Source organism: Emys orbicularis, chromosome 3, assembly GCF_028017835.1.
Source record: "Emys orbicularis isolate rEmyOrb1 chromosome 3, rEmyOrb1.hap1, whole genome shotgun sequence".
Lineage (NCBI taxonomy): Eukaryota > Metazoa > Chordata > Testudines > Emydidae > Emys > Emys orbicularis.
Genome location: NC_088685.1, coordinates 93,542,326 through 93,564,661, shown reverse-complemented (window position 1 = coordinate 93,564,661; position 22,336 = coordinate 93,542,326). Strand labels below are relative to the sequence as shown.

Here is a 22,336-nt window from a genome sequence, read left to right as displayed (position 1 = left end):
ACTAACGTGCACTAAAAATGTCATGCCCAAAGGCAGAGGGGTGGTGCTGCAATAAATGCATGGGAAAATATAACTTTTTAATTGGTTAGCGATAGATACAGTGTTGCTTGAAGTGCTTTTTATAAGAAATAAAGAGAAGATAGGTATGCAGTACTTTCAGGAATGCAAGTTATATTGAGTTTTAAAAAAATAAGCCCCCAAAACATGCTGTAAGCTCTTCCGGGCAAGGGGCTGTCCTTTTGTTATGTGTCTGTTCCGAACCTAGAACAATGAGGGCTTGATCCATGGCTGGGGCTGCTAGGCCCAACAAGAATACAAATAATTGAAGATCATGATGGTAACCTCAAGCTGCCCTTGGATAAATACATTTATTCACCATAAATTTTTCTCCTAGGGGAGAATTTGCCCCTCGATGTTTATATTACATATATCTTTATGTATGCAGTGTAGCTGTAGCCGTGTCGGTCCAAGGATATTACAGAGACAAGGTGGGTGAGGTAATCGCTTTTATTGGACCAACTTCTGTTGGTGAGAGAGACAAGATTTGAAGCCGCACACAGCTCTTCTTCAGCTCTGGGAAAGGTCCTCCCAAGGTCACAATAAAATGCAAGGTGGGACATAGTGTTTAGCATAAGCAGTTACCAGATATTGTAAGGGACCATTCAAGGCTGCTAACTACTTATGCTAAACCAGTGATTCTCAAACTTTTGTACTGGTGACCCCTTTCACATAGCAAGCTTCTGAGTGCGACCCCCCCCTTATAAATTAAAAACACTTTTTAATATATTTAACACCATTATAAATGCTGGAGGCAAAGTGAGGTTTGGGTGGAAGCTGACAGCTCACGACCCCGCACATAATAGCCTCACAACCCCCTGAGGGGTCCCAACCCCCAGTTTGAGAACCTCTTTGCTAAACAATCGGTTCCACCTTGCATTTTGCTGTGATGCTGGGAGTATAAGAAGGGCTCTGTGTAGCTTGAAAGCTTGTCTCTCTCACCAACCGAAGTTGGTCCAATAAAAGATATTACCTCACCTGCCTTGTCTCTCTATATGACAGATATACTTTCTCTGCTCATGACCCAAATAAGTTTATTGATAACAGCTATATTTTAAGATATATAGACTCCTGCCATTGCATCCATATAGAGTGGGGGGAGACCAATCCTTAGCAGTGGCCATCCCACAAATGGCATCATAACTGCTGTGTGAACCATCCTGACTGTAAAAGGGGGTGGATGGAGAGCAGTATAAGGAGGCTTCCATTACACATCCAGACTCCAGATCCATAAATTTGCTTGCCAATCTGGCTAAAAGGATTCATAAGAAATATCATACAGTGAACTTCATGAAAACTTTCAACCTATCTTTTTTCCTCTTCTCAAAAATCTGTCCACAGGAGAGGAGGATAAGGGGCTGTTAGTTCATATCCACTACTATTGTATGCTGTGACCAGGATCTGTTTTCAGCATCAAAGACTGCTATAGCATTTCAAAAACTGACTTAAAAATCAGATTGCACATAGATATATTAATAGCTTTGGTTGGTTGAATGTGGAGACATCTTTTCCTAAAATTAGATTCTACAATTTTAGTACAGTATATGACATCAGGAGCTTATTTTTAGTTGCCACTTTAATTTTTCAGCTTAGTTTGACTCTAGATAGATGAAAGCAGGTATAGCATAAACACTTAAAGTGCTTGCCCGGCATATTCTATTCAGTTATTTGTCTGGTCTGTGTCTCTCTTGTGTAAGTGCAGTAAAAGCAAGACAGACGTGCAAGAATTCTCAGTTGACTTGACTGAAAGTTTATCCATTCGCCTAGCCTAATAGGGGCTGAGATACACTAAAATGTTTATTCTGTTCCAGAGGAGGTATGCTAGTTCAAGCACTAATGTGTTTATACGGACACAAACACAAGTTTGTTCAAGCAGTGCATAAGGTTGACACTTCAGACAACCATATTTGCTGGGAATTACTTCATCAACACCTGCTGTGCCATTATTTAATGGCGACCACAATTCAGAGAAGGCCCATCATTTAGTAAGTCATATTAAAAAATGTTAATGGTTTTTTTTTTTTTTTTTTTTTTAACCTTTGGAAGGAGAGAGGAAATGTTAGTTAAATAGTCATTGGGCTTGATTCTCATATAACACTCTGGCTGTGTAAAGGATCCTTAAAGTGAGATAGTGGCATAAATGAAAATATGTACCTTTTGTGTTTAAAGGATTCATATTTTTAATGCTCTGGAAAAACAAGATGTAGGGAGTTCAGAATTCAGTAATTAGTGTTGATGTGCTAGAGGACCTATGTGAAGTTCTTAAAGAAGCACCAGCAGGGTTTCAGAAGCAATTTTGAGTGCTCTTGTCTTCTCCCTACCTAATATGTCTCTGTTTGGGAGAGGTTTTCTGATTTACATGTAGATCTATATGTCTACACTTCAATATGTGTTTCGCTATAAGGTGCTTGGTTTCAGCTAGCAAATGCATATCTTGCTTGTTAATCTTCCTTGGGTGTGCATAAAGAGAAATAGACTCAGTAACACAGCTGTGTGTGGATAACAAACAAGGTCAAAAGGTACAGTCCAATATTATATCATGAAGAATCATTTAATTAAAATGAAGGCCTATTCTTGCTGTATATCATAACAGCATAGAAATGCCCAAGTTTAGATCACTGGTGCTAATATTTTAGGTCAACACCATGATGAAACCTTGCACGCGTGCACACACACAAAAATGTATCTCAGAAGCCAAAAGTGGGAGTTTCAACAGGAAGGCAAATTATATTTGAGATCTTATGTGCCAAGTACTATTGTGTTCAGATGCAGTACTGTCCTGCGTTGCCCAAGAAACAAATCTTTGGCTCCATCATTGAATGGGTGTGTTCATTCTTCTGGAAGACATTGTGCACACTTCATTGTTTAGGTAAAAGGCCAAATTGCTGATCCTACATGTCCGTATGTTAAGGTTACTTTACAGTTGTTGTCTTACAGTGGTTCAACAGATCAGTAACTGTTGGGCTCCTAGCTGACAAGTAATTATTGTAGTGATTATGTGTGGTTATTTTTATCCGTTTCTTGGTACCCTTCATACTGAGAGGAGGTATGTGAACAAAGTTCAAAATCGTAGTGAACAAAGTTGAAACCTGTAGGCCAAATTCATTCCAGGTATAAGTATATTCACTTCACTTGGGTCACACAGGATAAATTTGACTCCATTAGAAACCGTGATTTTAGACACGGCTTACCCATTTCCTGTCATATGTTTACTAAATGTGGTAGTTAGATCAGTGAAATAAAAGGGATTTGACATGCATGATTTATTATCTTCCCATGTAACCAAACTAACTTGTGGCATGGAATAGTAAGACAGGCACAGGAAATGAACAGTAGGTAATGAAGTATTTCACAGTAATTTCATTTTGGTAGCATGGTACAAAAAGCAGTAATCCTTGCTTCCTTTTGAAAGTGAACAATTTAGTAACCGTCAGTACCACAGAGCAAAAATGCTAGTGAGTTATGTGATCTGTGGCTTATGTATATTTTTGGAAGCTATTATCTAAAATAATCCAGCATACAACATACTTTTGGATTAATTGTTGTTCCTCTGGTCTTCCTACATGAAATCCCATTAATCCTAGTTGAGATGAGATGCTCTCTATACATTCAGGTGAGGAAGAACTAAAAGGTCACGGTTTGTATTTGACAGTGGGAACTCGGAACCTCATACCAAAAGCAAAAGAGAGCTAGTCAAGTATCTAGGATTAAACACTGAACATTAGCTGTGGGAGTGTAGATCTGGAGCCCCTGATCACAGTTAGATGTGCCACATGCAGATCCAAGAGGAAGCTGGAGAGTACAATTTGCTACTCTGCTCATGCACAGAAATCTGTAGGCAATGCAGAGGATTTTCCTGTTGATTTCCCTCCCTGACAGGAGGATTTTGCTCTATTTATAATTCCTTAAAAATATGTCTAATCCCAGCATATGTAACCTCCTTTTTGAGCCAGTGACTGTATTGATTCATTTAATTTTGAGAACCTTCTATGTCCTCTGAAGTCTCCTTTTTTCAGTCTAGGAAGAAGAGGGAACATTAACTCATTAGGCCACTAGAGGGCCTCTGTCTACTGTTTATGCTCCAGTTAGTTCAATAAAACAAGTGTTCATAAAAAAAACAGGACTAGATCATAGGTGGTGTGGTGCTAGAGAGGCTCATAATGGCATCTAGCAATTTTCTGAAGTGGAACAATGCTCTGCCAATGGTCCACTGGTTCTTTGGTCACTAGCTGGATGTCTGTATATCCACCCACAGCATAGGAGCTTTCCTGTACCACTGTATTGTAGAGCCTCTGGTTGGGATTCTTTCTTATTCTCTGATTCAAGTGTTTAAGCTAGAGAAGAGTTCTGATCAAAGCAGCCCACTGTAGGAAAGGACTAGCACTGTGGGTACAATAAGTTGTTCCCACACCACGAGTGTGTGATGGGAGCAACCTGAACATCAAACAAGGGAAGCTGAATTGGGGGAAGAGAATGGATAGAACTGTGTGAAGGATGGAGACTAGACAAAAATAGATGTCATGGTAGGGGGAAATGGAACACAGAAATAGAGTATGGGGACAGGAGAGGAGAAATGGAGCGGGAGATCAAAGGGATGAAGGGGCCAAACATGAACAGAGAGGGAAAGAGAAACAAGGGCAAACAAGGGTGTAAAGAAACGAGAAGAGATGAACTGAAGCTGGAGTACAGAAAACAGTTCATGAAAGGTAGAGGGAGTCCATTTTGACAGAAATAGCAAGGACCAAATTTTAAAATTGCTTGGGGTTGCTTTTTGTTGAACGTTGTCCATACACTTTGATTTAATGATGGATGAGGGGGATACTTAAAGTGTGTGTGTGTGTGTGTGTGTGTGTGTTTTTATATCTATCTATCTATATCTATATCTATATCTATCTATCTATCTATCTATCTATATATATATCTATGTCTTCTGATGATGATATTTGAGGATCTTAACTGAATTTTCCTGCCTGGTATTAAGAATCTTTTGTGCAATGGCATTTAAATCAGACTAATGGATTCAGTGGTTAAGATGTCATTAAACAGGCTAAGTTCAGCTATTTCGTTGGCCATTTTCAGGGGCACAGGGAATTCCCCCCCCCCCCCGCTCCCTAATTCTGATTGATAGCTATTTTACCTCTGGAACAAGAACGTCAGCAAAATCAATGAGATAGAGCCTCTTCCTAAATTATAGGTTGCTGAGGGCCAGCATAGGCTAGAGTGTCTAAATATTACACTGATTGGGTCCTATAAATACCTAACAGATATAGATATATAATATGCGCCTAATTACTCACTCAGTGACTGCAACAGTTCTAGTTGTGCATACATGGCTTAGATTCTTGTTTCTGAAAGTCACCCAGCATGTCTTGTATGGTAATACCGATCATGATCTAATAACATTAGTAATGATCTTGCTATATATATTGAGTCATTAGAATGGTTTTGTGGTTAACTCAAATCTGAGTTAAATTCCTAGCTCTGCCATAGACTTCCTGTGTGATCTTGGGCAAGTCACTCAATCTCTCTATGTATCAATTCCCAATCTTAAAAACCGGGGAATAATACGACTTTCTTTTTCCAATTTGTTTGTTTGACTTGTCTGTTTAGACTATAAGATCTTTGGGAATGGAGCTTGCTCTCTTAATGTGTGCGTGTACAGCATCTAGTACAATGGGTCTCCAATCTCAGTTGGGGTTCTAATTGCTACTGTAGTACTAATAATAGATAACAGAAATAGAAAGCAAGTAAGTGAAAATAGAATTGAGGCAAAGATAAAGCAATGAGAAACAATTTTTTTGTTCATAATCTTCTTAAAAAGAATGGTGTTGGGATGGAGCAGGGGGTGAGTTCAAGTGGGTAAAAAGTGATTTGATGTGTGGACAAATCCCCAAAAGCATACATATATCCCTGACTCTGCTTTCCAAAGCTCGGTCCTCAACTGGCATACATTTATTGTTTGATCAAATGCCATTAAAAACAAACAAAACAAAGGTGTTTTGATTATTCCTATGTGGATGTGTTTGGCGCATTTGTCACTTGCTTATGTTCTAAAAAGTACAGGAATAAGCACATTTTTGCCCTCTGTAATTATGGGCCCATCTTAATGAGCTTCATGTTTACCGGTAATACTACATTGAGGAAGTTCTAAAGCTTTCCTGCAGCAAAAGAAATAAAGTTCCATTGGAACTCCTTGCCTGAGGATGTTGTGAGGGCCAAGACCATAACAGGGTTCAAAAAGAAGTAGATAAGTTCATGGAGGATAGGTCCATCAGTGGCTATTAGCTAGGATGGACAGGGATGGTGTCCCTAGCCTCTGTTTGCCAGAAGCTGGGAATGAGCGACAGAGGATGGATCACTTGATGATGATTACCTGTTCTGTTCATTCCCTCTGGGACACCTGGCAATGGCCACTGTCGGAAGACAGGATACTGGGCTAGATGGACCTTTGGTCTGACCCAGTAGGGCCGTTCTTCTGTTCTAAAGCATCTAAAGTAATGAATTTTAGACCAATGATGTACTACATAGGATATAACTTGTCTCTAGACATCTATGAAACACTCATTAATTTTCCCTTCTGCAGTACAGTATTTACAAAACTGTCTCTAAATATTAATAAGGAATCAGACAATTAAACCAAAAAGGCAGATCGTTGCTGTTAACTGTAAGTCGAATGTAATATTTTACATCTGTTTAAAAACATTTTTTTCATTTATATCACCAATGCTTTTGTTGTTACTCAGCATTCTTGGACAGCTACAAAATGGGTTATTACCCGTGCAAGCTATTGAGATTATGTATAGATGATGAGCCACATTCTAACCTCATGTAAATCAGCATAACTCCATTGAAGCCAGTGGAGCTATATTCATTTACATCAGACAAGAATCTCACCTGATATAGCCATGGATCTATTTTTATAAAGAGTCTAAGTGCTATAGTTCTGTTTGTGTGTGTGTATTATATACACAGTATAATAACTCAAATTTCTTGTTGGTTTCTTAAATATAATTACTGTACTTTGTGAGCAAATCCCTATCTTTGTATGAAAAGACAAAATATTTGGTTTTAAAGAAAAACATTTAAAAGGAAAATAAAATATTGTTACCTAAATGTCCCGAGACAAATGCCTCTTGCAGGCAAAATGAGAAGTACTACTGCTTCCTTCTGGAAACAACTCCTATAACAGAATTACATAGTCTTCAACTAGTTATATGCTGCGAAGTTCACCATATGAACATCAAAGTGTTTCAGGAATAGAGTTCAAACAGTTCCCTGTTTTGCACATGGATGATGTGTCCAAATACAACAAATATCTTGGTAAATTCTTGATGAATACATTGCACACAACTCTCAGTAATGTTAATGGAATTGCATGCAGTCACTCCCAAGAGTGTTGGGAGAATATACTTTTAAATACAAAATATACAGTAGAACTCTGGTATTCATGGATCTTATCTTAATGTAAACATACATATATAGGTATATATCGATAGAAATACAGTGCTACTCTGAGAACAGATATAGGTTTAGAATGTACTGAGTCTATTTTTGTGTTTTGTAATCTCCTGACTTCTTAAAAAAAAAAAAAGATTTCTCCCTCTTATTTAGGAAAATTCTTATCAGATTCCTAGACTCATGCAGTCATGCATGGATCCTTGGATTTCTCAACAAAATAAATTAACATGAAAATACAAAAACAAACGTAAGAAGTGAAAAAGAAATGTTCCTGTTTACCAGACATATCCTTTATTTTACTCATTTCCTTTCTTTAATTAATAAAATGTATTTATGCTCTATATGTTCTTTATAAAGGGTCAGATTTTAAACAGCTAAAACTTTTTCATGTGGGTTTTGTTTTGTTTTGTTCTTGTTTTGTACGGTGCCCGAACACTTTTATGAATGATGGATGAGAAGGATACCTTATTTATAAAAATTACTTTTGATATTGAGACTCTTAGTTGTATTTTCCTGCTAGTTATTAAGAATCTTTTGTGCCATTGTATTTCAATGAAACTAATGGATTCAGAAGTTAAGATATCATAAAAAAGGTTTTAAGTTCAGGTTATATTGGCCATCAGAAAAAAAAAAAAAATGAAGCCTTAAAAAGATTTCAGAACTGAAACATAGTATTTTACATTAAAATTTGAATACTGCAAAATTATTAAGGATCAGCATTTTAACCCTTCTTTATAATCAAAATAGGGGTCTCTCTCTCTCTCTCTATATATATATATCTATCATATGTTAATTTAAAAAAATGTCTCTTCTAAAAATGTGCTATAAGTGAATCAGTTTTTCTGATTTAAGACTAGGAAGGTGAACTTTCCTTAATTTGGGTTGCTAGTGGGCAACTAAACTAAAAGTAGAAACCTCAAAACCAAAAAACAGTAATGTAAACTCTTGAATTAAAAGTTAAGTTTTGATGAGAACAGAAAAATTTGGTTTGTTTTAAAACAAAAGCAACAACTGCTAACAAAAACCTGAGTCGAGGCGTGGGAGAAATCATTAAGACTTCTGGTGGTGTGGTGATGTTTGCTTAATCCATTCCCCAAGGAAAACATAGCTTCATATTAAAAAGAAGAAGCTGATGATTTTTAAAAACAAAACTACCGTCCTTATTTTTTCCATTGCACTATTTTTTGGCTTGGAACAGTAATGCCTAAAATCTCTCCACTTAAAAAAAAAAAAAAAAAAAAAAAAAAAAAGCAGCTGTAAGGGTTGGGTTTTATTTTAAATAAGCATTTATAATACAGGCTGCTCATTTTGCATAGAGCGGTTTAGTTTGGAAAACTAAAATATAATTGTAATAAGAAGAGATCCCTTACCTCTGCTGATGATTATTAGTGAGTTATAAGATAATGTGTTCTGAGCTGTGGGAAACTTTGTCTGGACTTCTCTGGCAACTTGTCTGAGTCTGTCACCAAGTTTGTAGGAACAATTGAAGGTGGAGGAAAAAATAACAAAAGTTTGAGGCAGGGCTCATGATGTCATGCAGGAATTCAGAAGTTGTGATTGGCTACAACACTGCCTTCTAATACAGGGCAGTTGCTCATCTAAACTCATTATAGCAGTAATGTTAGCACTGGGGAAATGGGTTTTTTGTTGTTGTTGTTTTTTGCCACATTCTTTAAGAAAGTGGACAGGAGGAAAGCAGTCTGCATGGCCATGAACTGAAGAACTTGAGCAGTGATATGATCCAGTGTTTGGAAACATGGAGATGAGGCTGCATGAAAATATGTAGTATTTTTAGTAACATATAAAATTGTGATTAATTAAGAAAACTCTAGACAATTCTTCAAAATGGTGAATTTGCTACAACAATGACAAATATTTTCCCATAATAAAAATCCCCCTTTGAATATTTTGCTTTCATATAAATTATCTCCCCCCCCCCCCCTTTCTGGATCTTGAGCATCTTCACAAGCTTTGAACCATTTTCATTTGTTAAAAGGGGTTTACTAAGGTATGTGGTGTGTATAGCTTTTAGTGGTGTTATACACCTGATCACTATCCTCTTTACGTCACAGTATGAGTATCCCTGTTGTGTTCTCCAAAATTTCCTTCCCCACCACAGAGGAACTGATGCAGTTTGTGCTTCATTTCAGGATCTCCATACCCACAGACTAGATGTGGGACAGGATTTTCCCCCAGATAAACGGAGAGGCTTTTAAATCTCCGCATATGCTTAAAATACTTACTTCTCTTGCCCTTTACCTCAATATATTGTGGTCAGATATGATCATTTTTTATAAGAAAGCACTGATATTGTATTTGGCACTATAGTAAACAGAGGAAGATCTGCTCCCTGCTCTATAAACCATGCAGGTTAAATAGACAGAGAACACAAACCAGACACACAATAATGTGCTGAGAGAAGGATTCTGTCTTGCAGCATTTTTTAAAAATATAGTGCTTGCATTAAAATACTTTTTTTGCACTGTTATGATGAGCTTCTCTTAGACTTTACCCTTAGTTAAGTGAAGGCAGGGCCTGTGAAACTGTTACAATAACTTTAACATAACCAGAGCTTAAAGCTTTTATTCTAATACAGTAAATCTGGCAGTTTTCTATTGCCCTTTAGTATCAGGAACAGAAAATTTAAGGTTACATGTTTCAATTGAAAGTTAATTGAATGTCTCCTCAGTGAATGGTGGTGATTCTTTACTTGTGCATAAGGCCTTATAATTCACTTGTTGTGACAATGTTAGTATTATGGATCTCTGACATCTCAGGAGAAATGTATTTGCCCTTTATAAAGAAAGCATCCTATATTTATCACAGGATGTAGTCCTGCAAAAAGTTCATTTACCATTGATGGGTACATTATGGTGCTGTTCTCTTACTTGAGATAAAATGAACCACTTTTAGCAAAAGTACTTTCTTTAACTTAGTCAGCTGCTTCACTTCTCACTTTAAAGTGAAATGTCCCCTGTTAAAATCATTAGTGTTTAACTACAACACCCAGAATACCATTAACTGTAATTTATGTCCATCCCTTGTACAGATGGGCATAGTAAAAGCAGTGTTTTGCATTTATTCATTCCCAGACTTTTAACTTGTCTTTGATTTTGATGCATTGGTCTGTTACTGCCACTTTAGGAGTGTGTCTGTGTACACTTCATAAGGATTTTTTTTTTCATATATAGTATTGTGACATGTTGGGAAGGAAAAAATTGCCTTCAATCCAGTAGTTTCATCTAATTTATTAAAATCTGATACTTTTTTTATTGTGTTTAATTTATGACCAGGAAATAAATGAGAGAATAGTACAAACAATTAAACAGTGCCTTCAAAGGAATTTAATGAATCTCTTCTGTGTATTTCTAAAACCATTTTAGGACTCTCTACTCCAGAACCATTTAAAATATCTGAGTAAGAAGTACAGATTCAGACTAAGTGAATGCTATGAGTATATCCACTGTGAATCTTGTGTCGATGATACTGATTGTAGACAAATTGGTCTTAGATTTGACAAGTTGTTGCTATAGAACTTTGTTAAACTTTAGTCTGAAATCTCCTTTTCTGACATATGAAACCTGGAAGAGGGGGCTCAGTTATCTGTGTAGTCTTTTTAAAATATCTAACATGCTTCCTGTTGACATACTAGCGCAGTAAATCCACCAATTGTACTTAAATGCATACTGCATTTTTCTGATTAACTCTTCTGTGTATATATTACAAGTTGCTCAGCTACAAATGAACTAATTTGGGATATTAGAAAAGAAAAGGTTTAAAAAAGGAATACATGTTGGAGGCTTTGGCGTGCTTCATTTTCTTCTTGGGAACAAAAATGTGCAGCTGCTGCTTGCATGACCTTAAATGGAGATGATCTGGACTATCTCCAGTAGGATTAGAAATCCACCACCAGAGCATGTTTGTGTTCTTGTATTTAGAGATCTGGTTGCTTTTTGGGATAATATCCAAAGAGCACAAGCATTTTACACTTGGTGTAGCAGCTCCTTATTTAACTAATAATAAAAATTTCATTGAGGTTATTTTGTCTTTTGTGTGTTTTTGTTTTTAAAATTCCAGATGTAGATGTCCGTCACCTGTACTATCTTGGTAAAAACTCTGAGATGTTAGTGTTTGTTTTCTATGATCTATGGTGATGGATAGAAACGAACTATATATAACACAAGCATAATCTGGTTTTGTGGTTTTAAAGTAACCAAAGAAATTCAGCACTAAAACTGAACACCAATGCTGAGGCCTTCTCACACTGTTGTGCCACTTTTCTCTAATAATATTGGGTAAATTAAAATGCATCTTTACTCTGCCTCTGTAAAAATGACATAATCGAGAGTCCATCTCTCTCTAGGATTTCAGTATAATATGTTCAATTTAAAAATAATAGAAAAGATATTTTTTGTGTTTTTCCTAACTGCCAGTGCTGCAAACTCATCTTGAGAACTGAGCCTGAGTTCCTTTGTTTTTGTGTGTTGTCACGATCGACAAGCCAAATGCTGTTCTTGGTGATAACCTCACTGTTGTTGTTTGTGTGTTTGCACAGGTGTCACTGATTGTAATTTAGGAAACACTTATGTTGATGTATGGTGTTCTTTGCATGTGTTTGCACTACAGGACTAACAGAAGTAAAAAGTGGTGAAAACTTTTTTGTTACTGAACTTGGCAGATATGATTCTAAAAGCATAGAAAGGGCTAGTTGTTCTTCAGCTGCTGTAAATTAGCATAGTCCCATTAAAGCCAATGTCAATATACAGATTTATACCAGCTAAAGATCTGGCCCAAAAGCAGATGTGGTAAGCAGGTGTCATTTTACTTAGTTGTTTTAACAACAGAATTGCACTTTAAGACAGTTTCCTATCTCTGAATTTTTCTTGCTTGATTTTGGTGGTGAGGTTTAAGAATACAGTCCTGACTTCAGTGGGTCTCATGTCAGATTCTACTGTTTTTAACTGGGGTGAGGTGGGGTGGGAGAGCTGCAGAGAAGTGGGGTTGGTTTCGTTTAACTTAACGTGTTAGTGAAGCATATTCTCTAGCAACATAACCAGAGTTCACGCTTCAGGAATAACAAATAAGATCAAAGTCATGATGTTAACATATAATCCTATGCAGTCTGATTTTAGTGTTTTGTTTGTTTTTAATCACAAAAACTATATAAATAGATAGGTTGCACTCCATAGCTTGCGGGGTAATTTAATTAGTCATTTGCTTTGAAGATGATAAGCAGTATTCTGAATTTTCTTCCATTGCCCTTCACCACATCACTCCAGGAGATAGATAGGGTAAAAATTATATATATATATCTTTCTCTTTGTTTTTCCCCTACCTCGTGCTGCTGTCAGGCTATTGTTACAACATGCTGTATCCAAGTTAAAGGAGATGGAAGAGTCACGGAGAGTCCTCTCTAAGAGAGCCACCTTTCCTGCTTCATAGATTGGCTTACAGGGCATTGTGTGGAGTGTTGTGGAGGAGGCCTTCCTTCCTCACACCTGTGCCCTGCAGATCAAGGCCTGTCATCTTTGCACCACATTTATTGTCCTCTGGTTAAAAAGGGTGAATGTTCTTAATGATTTCCTAAAATTGGACTGTCATTAAAGTGCTGGCTTTATTTTTATTTTTAAATTTTATTCGGTCATCGATAGTAGCAAGGTAAAATGATAAGTCTTTGGTTTTGTACCTGTTTTCTTAAGTATACATAAGCATATGGGTTTAAAATCGTATGGAACATAACTGAATAGAAAAGTCTCTCATCATCTGAGCTGCAGCATCACATATCTCTCTGGGACTTTTTTTCTCTTGGAATGCTAAAGGCTCCAACAGTATTGATTGTCAGGTTTGTTACTAACAGAAGACTGTTTCAGAAAAGGTCAGCTTTAATATTTGCATTTCCTTCAGTCTTATGGGCATGAACTTTTAACAAGTGCAGTAGATTACAGTGTTAACAAGTATAATGGCACCTGTTATGTTCTTTGATACTTTGGCCTATTGGTAGGATAGGGGAAGAGGATCAAAAAAGATTTTTGGCTGGGTCTTGTGGTATGTATTCATAGTGGTTCCCCTGACCTCCAAAATATACAATTTATTTTCCTTAGACAGTACATATTTGGCATAAATTGTACCCATGTAATACCTTATTTTTACAATAAATGTTAGCACCACAAAAATCTATATTCTGTAAAACATCTGGCTCCTTTGGTATCAACACTTTTTTTTGAATATTCAAGTAATAGTCGGTTTATTTAACTAGTAAATTAAGAGAACCGTTACGCCTGTCTCGCTGCCAGAAAGCAACATGATACAGCAGAGAACATTCAAGGAAAAAAGATAATTACTTCAGCTTCAGTGCTTTTGGTTAAGATGGTGCTTGTTTTTTTTAATAATTGCAAAATCTTCAAATGCATTGTAATTTGAAGTTTTAATTCTCTCAGTTGATTAGCTTAGTTTATTTGCATGAAGTGATGTGCTGAGATTCTTGTAACAAAGAAACTGTGTTGAGTGTCTTTCAGATAAACTGTTCCAGGAAACACAGAGATTAGTTGTGTTGTTTGACATGGTATGAGTGATGGATGAACACAGGGACAAAGGCATATGAAGGAGAGATAAAAGACTTGAAGACCATGTTTCAATTGCCAAGTGTGGTGGCACTGGATTATCTCCACTTTAACAGCAATTATAGAATGGAGGCTAGAGATTGTGTTTTGGACTTCAGCTGCTACGTATCTTCAGTAGTAGATTGTCTTTAACAGGGGAGTGCTCAAACTTTGCCCAATTGAGGAACACATTAGCAATACTCAGGAGCATGAGAGTCGTATAACAGAGAACACTGTAGTAGCAAGTTTCATCCTAATACGCAGTAGTACTCATGGAGGGCATGGGTGCCCTCATGCAATGCTCCATCTGGGGCACTTCATTCAGATTAAGATGGAGGTGGCATAAAGAGGTCCATGGATTTACTCCTCAGAAGGAAATGACTGTATTTGGCTTGCAGGCCACTTGTTTAGTCATCCCTGCTCTACCAGGTGCATATGTGAAATATTGAAATAGGAAATTTTAACACTTTCCAAGTTTAAGAAATTGTCATTTACTCCCCTCTGTCTTCCTCCCCCACTATCTTCATCTTGCTTTTGTATGGGATGGTGATACAAAGATGAGTGAAAAGCTCTTGGTGGATTACCAGCCATTAGCCATTTGTCTTTTTGTTTCCCAAATAGTTATAAATAAAATATTTGGTTAGTTTTTACAATTTCACTTTTTATACAGAATTTCTCCAGTTTAATAATAAAAGTGTTGACTTCTTGTCATTCATTTCACATATACATGGGCAAGAAAAAATACTAAAGACTTTATATGAAGTATAGCTGCTTCCTGTGAAGTTCTCTGGTAACACCTCAGGGTGGGAAAAAGCCCAGCTTCCCCCACCGCCCCGAATACTTGTGAGTTTGAGGGGTTGAAATCTGCCTCTGAGCCAGAGTGTTCAAAACTTAGGAGTATTTGGATCACACCATTATAGAAAGTGTCAAACTGTGAACTTTAATCTGGGACTCTAGTTTGGATCCATCTCTAAGCAATAAGAACAGATTCCAATGGAAACCTGATAGTACTGTATATTTTATTACATGTATACTGCTTCAGTGAACTATGAAAGTATGCTCTTTAGAGTCTAGTGAATCCTTGGACTGTTTGATTGAAATGAAGGGGAGTTTTATTTTTCACGGAGCCCTCCTGCACCCAGGCCCCACCGCTCTGAATCTGGACCCCCACACTTGCACCCAGACTATCTCCCACTGAGGTCTCCACACTCCAACCCACACCCCGACAAGCCCCATCCCCCCCCTGCACCTGGACCACCCCAATGAGCGCCCCAGATCTCCAACCCACTGAGCTCCAACCAGCTGCATCCAGACCCCATGCTCCATTGAGCCCCACTCCCAGCACCCAGATCCCACCACTGAGCCCCCTAACTAACACACCTCTGCTGAGCCCCAACCACCTTCACCTGGACCCCCCTGCAGAATCCCATTCCCCGTGAACCTGTAACCCCCAGTGAGCCCTTGTGCATCCAGACCCCCCTGCACCCAGACCCCCAACTGAGCTTCCTGACTGCAGATTGCCCCACACAGAACCCTCTCACCCCACGCCTGGATCCCCTCACTCTAAGCCCCTCCACGCTTGGATCTTGTCGGGCTGAGCCTGCCTGCCTCACACCTGGATTCGGGGCCGGGGCTGGGCATGCGTGCAAGACTCTGTCCCTCTTGCGCAGCTTGCTATCTTGGTGCTTCTGGTGTGGAGGGGAAGGGCCCCGTGTTTCTGGGGCAGGCCTGACCCTTGCACAGTGTCAGGATCGGGTGCAGTCGTACTGCCGAGTCTGTGTCCTGGGGCGGGAGGGCTGCAGGGTGATTGCCCACCTCCGTGCAGCTAGTGGCCTTTGCTCCCCACTGCTGTGCTGGAGCCTCCACATTTATTTATTGACAAAGAAAATATGCAGAATTTTTTAAAATACTGTATGCAGAATTTTTCTTTTTTGGCACAGAATTCTCCTAGGAGTAGTATATTAAGTACATTAGTATGTTTGTGCATGTGTTTCAGTATGTGGCAGTCTCATTTTTAAAAAAATCCTAAATTCAGGAGACTGATGATGGGTTTCAAACCAGGCATGCTTATAGAGCTATGTTGCATTCAGATCCAGACTACTAAAAGTTGCAAAGTGAACAGTTAAGCATACTTCCTTCACAGCTGATATCTGTGCTTGTGCTCAGCTCTGTCATTGGGGAATATGTGTGGTATCCCTTCATGGTTTATCAGTCAATAGAAATACTAAAGAGGCAGATTATTTGGATCTCCAAATTTCCATATAAAACAACCTGGCTCCCAGCTGTTCCTCTCCACACTTGAAGAATTTAGTGAACTTGCTTAGGCTTTGTCTTCACTACCCGCCGATCCGGCGGGTAGCAATCGGTCTATCGGGGATCGACTTACCGCGTCTAGTGAAGACGCGGTAAAATCGATCCCTGATCGCTCTGCCGTCGACTCCGGAAATCCACCTCGGCAGGAGGCGGCAGCAGAGGCGGCGGCAGCGGTCGACTTTCCCGCGTCCTCACCGCTAGGTAAGCCGACCTAAAATACGCAACTTCAGCTACGGTATTCACGTAGCTGAAGTTGCGTATCTTAGGTCGGACCCCCGCTGCAGTGTAGACCTAGCCTGAGAGATCTTCTCACCTTTCTTAGTGGGGAGGATGTAGCAAAGTAAGACAGGTATCACAAAGGACTGTGTTAAAAATATTTTGCCTGCTGGCTGCAATAATTTTCCTAACTAGCATGTCGTTCCCTGATATAAAACATCCTCCAAGCATCCTGAGGTTTCAAGTATGTGCATATTATAATTTGTATAAAATAAATGTATTTAAAAAACAAAAACCCTTTATAGCCTCTGTAGTGTCTCTTTAAAAAAAGGTTTAATTCATTTATTGATCTTAAGCCATCCTTACTTGACTGCCAAAGCCATACAGAAGGGTTCACACTTGGGGAACTGGCCCGTCTGTGCCAAATATTGCTTCCTTTCCAACAAATAACATTACATAAATAAGTATATTGGTCCAGATAGTGATCAGGAGGACGTGTATTCCAGTGGGTAGGACACTGGACTGGGACTCAAGAGATCTGAGTTCCATTCCCATCTCTGCTACAAGTCTGCTGTGTGACTTTGGGCAAGTCGCTTTACTTTTTTGTGCCTTAGTTTCCTGATCTGTAAAATGGGGATAATATGCCTAGCTCTTGTCTAAAGTTCTTTGAGATCCACAGGTGAAGAGCACTATATAATGGGTAGTAGGTATTATCATGCATTAGAAAGTGGAAATTATTCTAATCTTTCTCCTTGCCTTAAGAAGCCTTCAAGGCCTGAATTTTGGTATTATCCAGCTAGACTTCCTGCCTCTGACGTCTCTTGCAAGGAAGAAAAACACTTTCACAGACAGACAGGATTGCCCTCCGATGGACCCATATATCGAACTGCTAGTTTTGTTAGAGACAAGTGTCTCAAGTACCACTCATAATGTCAAGTGGAAGAGGTTCGCTATCTGAAGTGAAGCCAAACAATTAGAAACTTTCACGTATTCCACACACAATCTACTTGACTCTATTCCACACTTGTCAGAGTCATAATTGTATGGATTTTTCTGTCAGAGGCCAGGTTGGTTGCAATTTTTAGTTCATTATGAGCCTGTGAAAGATTCAGACCAGAATTTTCAAGTGTCCTCTGATTTTGTTATGTCTTAGCTTTGATTTTTTTTATTTTTATTTTTTAGAAGTGCTGAGCACCCAAAACTCCAGCTGAAGTTACTGGGAGAGGTGGATGCTCAGCATCTCAGAAAAATCAGGCCCAAGGTGGGTATAAAATAGAGTCTAGAAATTCTGGCCTAATTTCTAGGGGAAATTCTTGAATAATGGCTATTTGTGTAGTGCTGTAGGCTGTACATGGCACCGTACAGAAATGAAATACAGTCCCTGCCCCACGGAACTTGCAGTTTAATGATGTTCCCAGGATACTAAACTGTTTGGCTGGTAGTCTGAGGCCCAGATTGTTCCCCTATATGGTAATACCCTCTGCCCACCACTGGCAGCAGGGTCAACTGTAGAGATAACTAGTGACTAATTATTACATGCACTAGATAAATTAGGGATATGGAGATATTGACAGCACATACTTATCCCCTAACTGGATATAGTTCTGTTAGATCTTGTTTAAAGATGGCTGTGTTTAGGAGATGGCCCCTAATAAACGAATTTACAGGTACTGGAAATTTTTGGCAGTTGGTTTTCTGAGACTGTTATTTATTATGCTAGTCATAATGGTTTCATTGTTTATCTTCTGCTCCCTCTCATTCACTTGTTTTAGCCATCTATTGTTTCTATCATATGTATAGACTGGAAAATCTTTGGGGCAGGGATTGTCTTTATATTTTGTATGTACAATGCCTAAAACAATAGGGGCCCTGATCACTTATTGGGGTCTCTGTGTGCTACTATAATATTAAAAACAACTTATGATGAATCAGCCATAACTCTTTCCTGACCTTTTTTGAGTGCATGATTTTTTGGTCTTAACGTTAGTGCTTGCTTTTCACATTGAATAACTATATTTACATTTTTTATGGTTATGCTGCTTTCTAGCTTAGAAGAGTGGATTGAAGAAATCATTTTAGCAACTTGTATCACACACAGCTTCAGAGAATAAAGAAAAAAAATCACAGCCGTTCACCGAGTAAAGCCCCTTTTGTCTCCAGAGTGTTTCAATAAAAAAAATGTTTGAATTTAAATGTAATGGGAAGATAATATAATCACTTAATTAAACATGTGCTTCTATACTTAGGAAAGACCCACTTGTTATCTATGGAAAATTCCAGGCACTGTTGGTCTTCACGTCCTATTAAGTGGCACCTAGAAGTGTTTTGTGCTCATAACATTTGCCAGAATATAAATGGAAGGGGTTTCTGAACAAAATAATATTGGTGTTGGCGCAGACTTTAAAGGAATGACATGTCTGTTGCTTTTGTGTGTCATGGTTTTATTGTTAGTAGGTAGATATGCAGAAGGAGGCATATAATCAAGTCCACAGCTTTGGGAATACCTCTTTCACTATGTAAGAGTGTGCTGGCTCAGAAGTGGCATAGATGAGAAAGTTGTGGAGCATAACTGAGTGCCTGACGCTATGCCACAAATGAGGCAACATTCTTGTGCTATGAAAGAGTTACCCGTGACAGTGTGTATCTGTTACCTACCTTGCAAAACTGTATTTTCAGAGTTAATATTCTTTTCACTTCTTGGTTAGTTTTTTTTTTTTTTAGAGATTTTGTTGTTGGTAAGATCACCACTGGTGCCATTCTTACAATAGAACATCCCATGAGAGGAAAACTAATGTTCTCACTACCCACGTGGGTATCCATAGCTCCAAGTGATACCTTTTATTTCTTTATCTAGGTGTTCATACTGAACTCACTACCATAGTGATGTGTGCAGCGTAAACACACACTTATGTAGATTAGTGGGTGGATAGATTCTGAGCAAAATAAGAATTACGTAGATCATAAGCTGCATGGGGCAGCAGAGACCGTCTTCATAAGCTTTGTATAGTGTCTAGTTTAGTGTTGCATTCTGTCCCCTTCTAGTGGCACCTAGCCCAGCTAGAGATTGATGAGTCTGCTACAGCCTTGGTTAAGAGCCATGTGGCTTTTAGCTCATGCAGTAGCGGCTCATGCAGAGGTCCTAGGGTTCGATCCCACCTGCCGACAACCAGGGTCTGTCAGTGTTACATTGTCATGGTACAAAAACTCAATAATGAGAATATTTTGAAAAATCAAAAATACTTTGAGTGGTCTCTGGATATCATTTTTATGCAAACATGTTTATTTTAAATGTTTCTGGGACATCAGAAATATTCAGCTATCACTCATCTGGCCTGTTAAGGAATATGGGATCAATATGCCAAGATAATTATTTGCAAATGAGTGGTATGATAGGTTTTTCTGAAACCTTGGTCAAAACAATCAAACACATAAGCCAAAACTTCCAGCAGCCAATTCTAAACCAAAAATGCCAAAGAGGCCCTTCAGTCTGTTTTCTAGTAGAAACTAACCAAAGGGATAGCTTTTGTGCAATGAAAGTTTAGGTCCATTTGCAGTTCAGTGTTCACTGCTTCCTACAGTCAAGAGCTGACCCCTACTTATCCAGACACTTCTGAGCAAGATGCTGTTATAGAGAAAACTCATTTCAGTTCAGGGGCTCCCTATGCACCCAGTAAAGCTGTGCTAAGAGTTCAGATAGCTCATAGGGCCTTGCACAGGTCCTCTTTACTGGGTAGATTTACTCAGTGTGTTGGGGGATTGCCTAATTCAACAACTAGCTGTATTTCCCTCCTGAGCAGTTCTTCACATGGTTGCACACATCTATTCCAGAATGCCAAAGCGGGAGAGCTTTTTGCAGCAGTACTTGTCGAGGAGACATTTGTATCGTGCACCTCCTTATGGCTCCTCCTGAGGCTATATAAGGTCGGTGCCTCCCTGACCCGCTGAGTTCCTTCTCACTGCCCATTGCCTGTATCAGAGCCCACTGTGAGGTTTACCTCATGGGTTTTCTTCTGTGTAGGTAGCTAATTCAGGAGAAAGCTAATTTGTCAACAGTTAGTTAGCAGTTCACACCTGTTAAGTGTTTTTTAATTCTTGTTTTCTACTTTCAAGTTTGTTTTAATAGTAAACAGCACTCGCTAGGCTTGAGGTACTGCTTATCGTGTGGGGTGTCTGTCGCTAATAGTGACCTCCATACATGGTACCTTTTATGCCTCAGTGAAGAGCACATTAAGACATGAGTGGCAGTGAAAATATTGGGGAGGGGGTCTGAATCTGCCCCTCACTCCCACTGTGCAGCGCTTCTGTTCTGTGGGGCTGGGCCTAGCTCCCTGGTCCGCAGCCCGTTGGCTCTAGCCACTTGTAGATTCAGAGGAGCCTACCGCAGTGTCATTTGCCACATACAAATGCATGCAGGTGGGGCTCAGCCCTGCTGCTACTGGATGTAGGGTCTCAGGATCCCTCCCTGGGACTCGCATAACATAAGTTGGTCCATTGGCCTCACATAGTCATGGAGCTATTCGTGATAGTGAGCACTATGTCCAGTAATAGGTGCTAGCAGTGTCAGATCCTAAGATTGCATACATTGCAACTGTAATGGATTGCTAAACTGTATTATACAGATCAACCATTAGATGAAGCTATGTGTCCCATACCTCCCTTAAGCTCACAATAGCTATTCCTGGCAGTGCATTAAAGGGTCTTATAGGGTACACATCTGGTCAATCTCTCTCTCTCTCTCTCTCTCTCTCTTGGAAGCTCTGTAGCCAGTCCATATCTGGTACAGAAGCCAGGACTGCTAGTAGCAACCTACCATGTACAAGGTGTACATGGCGACAACAACCCATTACACTGACTTAGAGCTCAAAACTGGCATTTGCTTTTTCTTGCACTCTTTAATTGGTGCATTTAGTGCAATGAAACTAACATTTAGAGATCCTAAGTCCCTTACAGTTGACTTGATTGATAAGTTGATATTTCCCTCTGTATTCCCCCTCATTTGGCTCATGTATCTAAAAATTTAAAAAGTTCAAAGTCCTACTGGTGAACATGTCTGTTAAGCCTCTAATTATTTTATGTCTCCTCTTCTTCCACTGTTAACATTCTGAAAATAAAGTATGACTAAGCAAGTGAAAGTTAATTTCACCTTAATGAAAACAAAATAGTTTGTATGTTTCTGTCCTGTTACTTCGTACAATATATTTTTATATTTTCTCTCTCCTAGTTCTTTTCTTTCACCTTTATATTCTGAAATAAATCAGTGTGTAATCATGTCTTATGCTTAATATACCATTCCAGTTCATGGCTAGGTAAAACACTAGTACTAAGAAAATGTCACTGAATGTTTTGGAAGAAATGTTGCTTTTACAATGCAGTGTAGTGTTGTGTACATTGTTACCTTTTCATTTTTTTCCTATTGAAAGCCTTATTCTATCAGTTATTGAGTTGCTTTCAAAAACAGCAATAATAGCATTGTTGGTCACAAGCTGTCCTAAGTAGCATTTTTTTTAAATAAATATTTTTATTGAATAATGTTAAACAGTTATACAATGGAATTCAAGAATATAGGTCCACTTAATAGAGTAGAGGAAAATTTGACCAGCCTTACAAAGCAAAACAACTATTTATCACTACTAAATCTAAACAACAACTACAAAGAGAGGACGAGAGGGAGGAAGAATACTTGAAACAATATT

General features: G+C 38.7%; 1 protein-coding gene across 1 annotated transcript in view; it reads left to right on the top strand.

The window, feature by feature from the left end:
* Positions 1 to 22,336, top strand: part of CEP85L (centrosomal protein 85 like) — a 164,644-nt gene that overhangs the window by 91,952 nt on the left and 50,356 nt on the right. The window lies entirely within an intron of this gene.